At 49.1% G+C, this 7,786-nt stretch overlaps 1 pseudogene across 1 annotated transcript; it reads right to left on the bottom strand.

Moving 5' to 3' along the window:
- Window positions 1-297: 297 nt before the first annotated feature.
- On the bottom strand, window positions 298-1,698 carry LOC308515357 (phosphatidylinositol 3-kinase regulatory subunit alpha-like; annotated as a pseudogene). The gene is made up of 2 exons: window positions 1,641-1,698; window positions 298-1,122 (listed from the first exon to the last, which is right to left on the bottom strand). The product of its transcript is annotated as a phosphatidylinositol 3-kinase regulatory subunit alpha-like (transcript).
- Between the last annotated feature and the right edge of the window lie 6,088 nt (window positions 1,699-7,786).

Raw genomic sequence — 7,786 nt, 5'->3', positions numbered from 1 at the left:
AACATGGCAGGTACAGGCAGGGGGACCATGGGGGAACTGTAGGAACTGGTGGGGGCAGCCAGAGCCAGGGGAGGGCAGTACTCATAGGGAAAGGGGGCATGTGGTGGAGGAGGTATGCTCCTCTAATAGAGACTTAGAGGTACAGAGACCAAGAGAGACAGAGAGGACAGAGATGGGGATAGAAAGAGTGACAGGAAGAGAGAGACTCAGAGAAAGCAAGAGAGAGATTGAGACAGAGAAAGATTCACAAAGAAGAGAGACAGACAGACAGAAAGATGTAGTCCTGCTCTGTATGAGTCAGCCGGCTGTAGGGGGTGGGGGGCGGGATGGGGGAGGCCAGGCTCGCACGGAATGTGCCAGTGGGATGGTAAGTGCATCCTTGTGTTGCACGAGAGAGGTGTGCTGGTAATGCAGCACCAGCTCCTTCAGAGACCCGTACAGGTTGCAGGGCCACGCAAAACCCAAGCCAGTGGCCGAGCGGTAGATAACACAGTGCTTGGTATCACAGTCCACCACCACAGAGCAGGCATAGCAGCCCCGCTGGCTGCTCTCACGGATAAGGAAGGTACCATCCCGCTTGCTGTTCAGCATTTCCTCAGACGTGTGCGGTTCATTCCTCATGGTGGAGGAGGTCATCCTCATCCTCCATCAGTGCATACTGGTCTTCAGTCTCAGTTTTGATTCCCAACCACTCGGTGATTTTCTTCTGCCAGGCGCCTTTCTGGGTGAGCCATACCAGGTACTGGTCTTGGGTCTTGCGCAGCTGCATGAGGTCTGGCTTCAGGCTATTCATGCACTTATCTCAGTTGTCCAAGGCCTGTGTCCACAGCTCCTGTTCCAGCTTCGGGCGGCTCTCGTGGATCTCAGCGATGCAAGACTTGAGCCGTTCTGAGTTCAGCAGGACCCTCTGCATCTCTTTCTCATGGCCCTCACGCCGGAAGCGCTCCAAGTACTCCTTGCTGCGCTTCTCTTGAGTCTGGCCCTGCTCTTGGAAGATCTTGATGGTTTCATTGAAGGCTTCGATTGAAGGTTTCATTGAAGCGGTGCGCTTCATCTGCAGTTCCTGGGAGGTGCATGTGTACTCCTCCTAGAGCTGGTCGTACTTGCGGCTCTTGTCCTCAGCTTCAAACCAAGGTAACAAACAAATAATTTCCACCAGAAGTCACGTCCAAATACTGTGAGACTAAGGACTATAGGGCTGACTATGTACATTCTAAGAAACAGGCTCACGTTCTGGCCCTAGGCACCCAGGCATCCTTCACAATCCCACAATCCTCTGGTTGCATAGGCCGGTTCTTCTAAATCCTCCTTAAATGGTGTTTCCTTCAGTCGCGTTGCAACGTCCAGGGCCTCTAGTTGGAGAGGATTTTTCTGTTCTTTGATGTTGGAACTATTGGAATCAGTGAAGTTTTGGGAATATTGCCACTGCCATGAACATGTCGGTCCCAAGTGCACTCATGAAACAACTGCCCATGCAGTCCACTGGTTCACAATGCGAAAGGTACTGGTCTGAGCCATTTTCCAACTGGATCTTCCTCTTCCCCAGCACACTCCAAACCTACACCAGGCTGACCACCCCAACCCCACAGACCCTTAAGACCTTCCCCCCTATTTCTTTGATGTTCCCCCACCAAACTCACACCCTATCACGTTGTCTAGGGGTGCCCCTAACGGCTCCCTGTTCAATCCACCGTCCATTCGTTTAGGACATGATGGACCCTGGCTCTTTATATATTAGGATTAGTGGAGAATAATTCACACAGGATAGTGAACTTGGGGACTTAGAGTAATGAGTGGCCTATAACAAGCCCTCAATACATTTTGGCTTTTGTAATTAGCTATTGTTTTCTGGAATACATCTGGAAACACAGATCCCTTGGCCAGGATGCACACTTGCCAAGAAAGAAACAAAGGAAGCTCAGCCACTTTTCAGTTCTAAAGGAAAAGGTTTGGTAACATGTGGTGGTTTTAAAACATGTCTGCAAATTCTTAAACACTCCTCCCAAGAAGTGGAGTCTAATTCTCCTCTCCTTGAATGTGGGCTGGACTTAGTGACTTGCTTCTAATGAATAACATATTGGAGAAAAGACACATAACTTCTGAGGGCTAATTCACAAAAAATGATCCAGCTTTGCTCTCTGACTCAATCCCTCTCTCTCTCTCTCTCTCTCTCTCTCTCTCTCTCTCTCTCTCTCTTTCTCTCTCTCTCTCTCTCTCTTTCTCTTCCTCTCTCTCTCTCTTTTTATCCCTTAGGAACTGAGCTGCCATGCTAGAAGTTCAGCTACCCTGAAGCTGCCATGCTGGAAGACCATGTGGTGAGCCCATGTGCTGATAGAGATGCCAGAGGAGCCCCGGCTATTGCAGCTACCCGCCCCCGTCTCCTGCTGCTTGAGTTTTCCCAGTCTAGGCACCAGATGCATGTGAGTAAAATAGCCCTTGAGATGACTCCAGTCTCAGCCACGATTGGACCACAAACACTTGAGGGAGATTGCCTAGATGAGCCCAGTTAAACCCCCAAATCTTGAGAGATAATATGGTAATGAGTGATCGTTGTCTTATACTACTAAATTTTGGGGAGGGTTGTTAAGAAGTAAAAGATAAGCTGGAATAATGTATTTAGCTCCTCCTATGTCAAGAATTTTTTTTTTTTTAAAAGTTAGGTACATTGCCTGATATAAAAAGAAAGCATGGTGAAATTTCTTTATGTCCACGCCTTTATTTCATTGACAGATTTTGGGATTTAGGGGAGAAATTGTTATGTAGGGTGGAGATCTTATTTCTTTTAATTTGGACATATGACTGATTTATAGAAACAGAAAAAAAAATCACCTCTTCCACACATCAAAGGCTTCTAGAATGTAAGGGCTTGAGATATCCACCTTGTTGTATGTAGAATAACTCACAAGTTTGTGCTTTCTGACTGGCGATAGATAAACATCCACATGTCAAGGGCATGTACCTTGGTTGCGGGCACATCCCCAGTGGGGAGTGTGCAGGAGGCAGCTGATCGATGTTTCTCTCTCATATCGATGTTTCTAACTCTCTATCCCTCTCCCTTCCTCTCTGTAAGAAATCAATAAAATATATTTTAAAAAAAACACACAAAACAACACATCCACATACCCTGAATTTGAGACTGCAGGAGGAAGGACATGGCTCATTTCTTCAGAAGGTGCTCTGGCTGGGCTGTGAACACACATGGATTGAGCAGATGGCACCAGGTCTCAATCACTGATGCTGTAAAATGTCATACCCAGTTATGTCAGGGGCTGGCTTCTCCAGGGATCAGATGCTGACCTGAAATGTGATGTGTAGGGCGTTTAGGGAGCACCCTTGAACAGCTGAGTCAACAAGCCCTTCCTTAAAGGGGACTCTGTGTGGTGCATCACTGTGGCCAACAGAAGTTGCCAAGTATTTCAGAAGAGATGAAAACTGGCTGAGTATGGATCCTCCATTTTGCTTCGAAGTATGACTTTGGAGAATAAATCTCTGGATTCCAACCAGGGTGATGATTTTCAAGTGGAACTGACTGAGCTGTGAGAAAAGGAGACTCAGAAAGCTATCGCTTCCCTGGAGTTTTAGGGATGATTTTATGAACCCCTGAGTTCTGAAATTTCTGGCTATGTGGCCAAATTCTGGGAAAAGTGTTTGTCAACTCAAATCTATGAATCTATTTTAGTTTCTGGTGTTTGGATTTGAACACATTTTTCACTACTCACTGGACTTGAGAAAAAGATTTTTGAAGTAAAATTAGTAAGGACACAGGATGTAATAAAAACATATGTGGATGTTGTATTGTTAAAAGCCACTTTTCTTGTACCCTATGACAACATCCCCAAAACAGAAAAGAAAAAGGATTTCTCCCTAAGTGTCTCTATTTATGAAAGAAGAAAGTAACAGTGTCACATGGGCATCCCTAAACCAATCCCACTAGAAGGGAATGAGTTGACTAAAACTGGCTTAGCCCAACCATTAGTCAAATGTGGCCTTGAGAGGGTATCTGTTTACCTAAGTACTTTGCTCTCAGTATCTAAACAAAGTTAATCCTACCAGATCTGAGGCCCTGAACCTAACTGTCCCCTATATCTGGGCTCCTGAGCATTAAAGAGTAAAAGCCAACATGATATAGAAAAATGTTAGTTACATGCAAACAAGTGGTTAGAATAAGATGGAACTTGGAGACATTGTAGAAAATAGGTCTACCTTTCATCTAGCGCCAGTATTCCACCTTTGTGTGGAAATTACTGAAAAATCGGTACAGTGGTCTGGTAGGGTTAAGTTCTCCTAAAGAGGAAGAAGAGACTGCCTTTGAGTAAGTAACCAACCTACTCAAAGTGTCCGTCACATTTAGCAAGGATTAACCAACTCAAAGTGGTCATAGCAATGTTAATACAAGACAAAATGGACCTTAAGACAATGAGAATGAATAAAGGAGAAAGAGTGTTACTCATTAATGACAGAAAGGAACAATTTACTTGGATGATATAAAAATTATGAATCATAACACAGTTTTAAATTAAGCAAAAGCACAAGAAGATAAATTAACTAAAAAGTGGTGAAATTATAGTAGTCCCCCCCTTACCCACAGTTTTACTTTCCACAGTAAATTTCCATTACCACAGTTAGAAAATATTAAATTTCCCCAACCATCAATATCATCTGCTCCTGACATCCAACCATCAACATTGTCATGGCTCAATGATCCAGGACCACCAGAAGCAGATGATCCTCCTTCTGATATATCATCAGAATACATCATTCACCTCACTTCATCTCATCACATAGGCATTTTATCATCTCACATCATCACAAGAAGAATAGTGAATATATAGTACAATAATATATTTTGAAAGTGACCACAATCACATAAGTTATTATACTATCCTATATAATAAAAGGGTAATGTGCAAATTGATTGAATGGTGGAATGAACAGTCGCTATGATGCACACTGACTACCAGGGGGCAGATGCTCAACACAGGAGCTGCCCTCTGGTGGTCAGTGTTCTCCCACAGGGGGAGCACTGCTCAGCCACAAGCTGGGCTGAGGGATGGTGAGACTCTACCGCCTCTGTGGCAGTGCTAAGGATGTGGGCCTAAGCCCTCAGTCGGAATTCCTTAGCCAACAGTCAAACAGCCCCTGAGGGCTCCCAGACTATGAATGTCATGCACCAGGCCTCTAGTTTACACTAATAAAAGAGAACGATGAGAATTAACCATCACTCCGTCACCCCACCACTCTGTTACACCCACAAGCCACGCCCACCAGCCAATCAGGAGCAAGTATGCCAATTAACCCAACTAAGATGGTGGGGGGCATGGAGCTAGAGCAAGCAGGAGGCTTGGGTTGCCCCTGGAGATGGAGGAAGCCAAGCTTCCCGCCTACCCTGGCTGGCCCTGGGCTCTGCTCAAGGCTACAAAGTTTCAATTATAGAAGATAAATAAATCCCCCCAAAAAAACAAAGGAAGAAAAAAAGGAGAGGCTGGGAGCTTGGGTCGCTGGGGGGCATGGCCAGCCTGAAAATGGCCATCAGCCCCTCACCCAGGCTGGCCAGGCACCCCAGTGGGGACCCCCCCACCCTGAAGGACGTGTGGCGAGCCTGAAAACAGCCCTCAGCCTCTCACCCAGGCTGGCCACACGCCCATGGGATGAGGGTCTCCCCACTGGGGGCCTTGACCAGCCTGCAAACAGCCATCAGCCCCTCACCCATGTTGGCCAGGCACCCCAGCAGGATGCCCACCCTGATCCGGGACACCTTTCAGGGCAAACCAGCCGGCCCCCACCTGTGCACCAGGCCTCTATCCTATATAATCCTATCTAATAAAAGAGGAACATGGTAATTAACCGTACATCCGATACCCTTCCCATTGGCTAATCAGGGCGATATGCAAATTAACTGCCAGCCAAGATGGCGGCCGGCAGCCAGGCAGCTTGAAGCGAACATGAGGCTTGCTTGCTTCAGTGACGGAGGACTCCAACGTTCCCCGCCTGCCTCTGCCGGCCTCTGAGCTTGCGGTTTGAAACATTGTTACAGATATAGAAGCTAAACAAAACCCCAGAAACCTGCTTTCAGCCAGCCGGGATTTCAGAGCTGGAGTTGAAACAGTGTTTCGATTATAGAACCCAAACAAACCAGATACCTGCTTTCAGCAGTGGAAGCCTAAGAGCTGGAGCCAAGCCTCAGAGCTAAAGCTGGCCCAGAATAAAAAGAAAAAAAAGAAAAAAAGGAGCGGTTGGGAGCTTCAGTCACCTGCCAGCCTGAAAACAGCCCTCAGCCCCTCACCCAGACTGGCCAGGCACCCCAGTGGGGACCCCCCACCCTGATCCAGGACACCCTTCAGGGCAAACCAGCTGGCCCCCACCTGTGCACCAGGCCTGTATGCTATATAGTAAAAGGGTAATATGCCTCCCAGCACCAGGATCAGTGGAGCCGTGAAGCCTCCCGGCACCGGGATCAGCGTGACAGGGGGCAGCGCCCAAACCCCCTGATCACCCTGCGGCTCTGTGTGTGACAGGGGGCGGGGCCACAACCTCCCTATCTGCCCTGCTCTGTTCGTGACAGGGGAAGGCTCCCCAACCCCCTGATCAGCCCTGCTCTGTGCCTGATAGGGGGGAGCTCCCCAACCCCCTGATCGCCCTGCGGCTCTATGTGTGACAGACTGCGGCGCCTCAACCCCCTGATCGGCCCTGCTCTGTGTGTGACAAGGTGCAGCACCCCCCCACTCCCCACCCCCCCATGGGCCCTGCTCTGTGTGTGACAGGGTAGAGCCATAACCTCCCCATTGGCCCTGCCCTGAGTGTGACAGTGGTGGCGCCCCAACCCCCTGATTGGCCCTGCTCTGTGCGTGACAGGGGGTGGCGCCGCAACCTCCCCATCGACCCTGCCTTGAGTGTGACTGGGGACGGTGCCCCAACCCCCCAATCGGCCCTACCCTGAGGGTGACTGAGGGTGGCATCACAACCTCCCCATCCACCCTGCTCTGTGCATGACAGGGGGCAGCTCCCCAACTCCCCAATCATCCGTGCTCTGAGCCCGACCAGGGGCTGCACCTAGGGATTGGGCCTGCCCTCCGCCACCCGGGAGCAGGCCTAAGCCAGCAGGTCGTTATCTCCCGAGGGGTCCCAGACTACGAGAGGGCACAGGCCAGGCTGAGGCCCCCCCCCCCCAGTGCACAAATGTTTGTGCACCGGGCCTCTAGTCCTATATAATAAAAGGGTAATATGCAAATTGACCCTAATAGCAGAACGACTGGGAATGATTGGTCACTATGACATACACTGACCACCAGGGGGCAGATGCTCAATGCATGAGCTGCTCCCTGGTGGTCAGTGTGCTCCCACAGGGGGAGCTCTGCTCAGCCACAAGCCAGGCTGATGGCTGCCAGCACAGTGGTGATGGCAGGAGCCTCTCCCCCCTCCTCAGCAGTGCTAAGGATGTCCAACTGCAGCTTAGGCCTGCTCCCTTCTGGCAAGTGGACATCCCCTGAGGCCTGCCGGGCTGCCAGAGGGATGTCTGGATGCCAGCTTAGGCCCGTTCCCCAGGGAGCAGGCCTAAGCCAACAGGTGGACATCCCCCGAGGGGTCCCAGACTGTGAGAGGGCACAGGCTCGGCTGAGGGACCCCCCCGAGTGCACAAATTTTTGTGTACTGGGCCTCTAGTATTATTATAATTGTTCTATTTTATTATTAACTAGTGTTAATCTCTTAGTGGACTAACTTACAAATTAAGCTTTATCATAGGTATGTACATATAGGGAAAACATACTATATATAAGGTTCTTTACAA

Source organism: Myotis nattereri, assembly GCF_964212035.1.
Source record: "Myotis nattereri genome assembly, chromosome: 3".
Classification (NCBI taxonomy): Eukaryota; Metazoa; Chordata; class Mammalia; order Chiroptera; family Vespertilionidae; genus Myotis; species Myotis nattereri.
The sequence above is the reverse complement of the archived record's forward strand: the minus strand, read 5'-3'. Positions and strand labels throughout refer to the sequence as shown.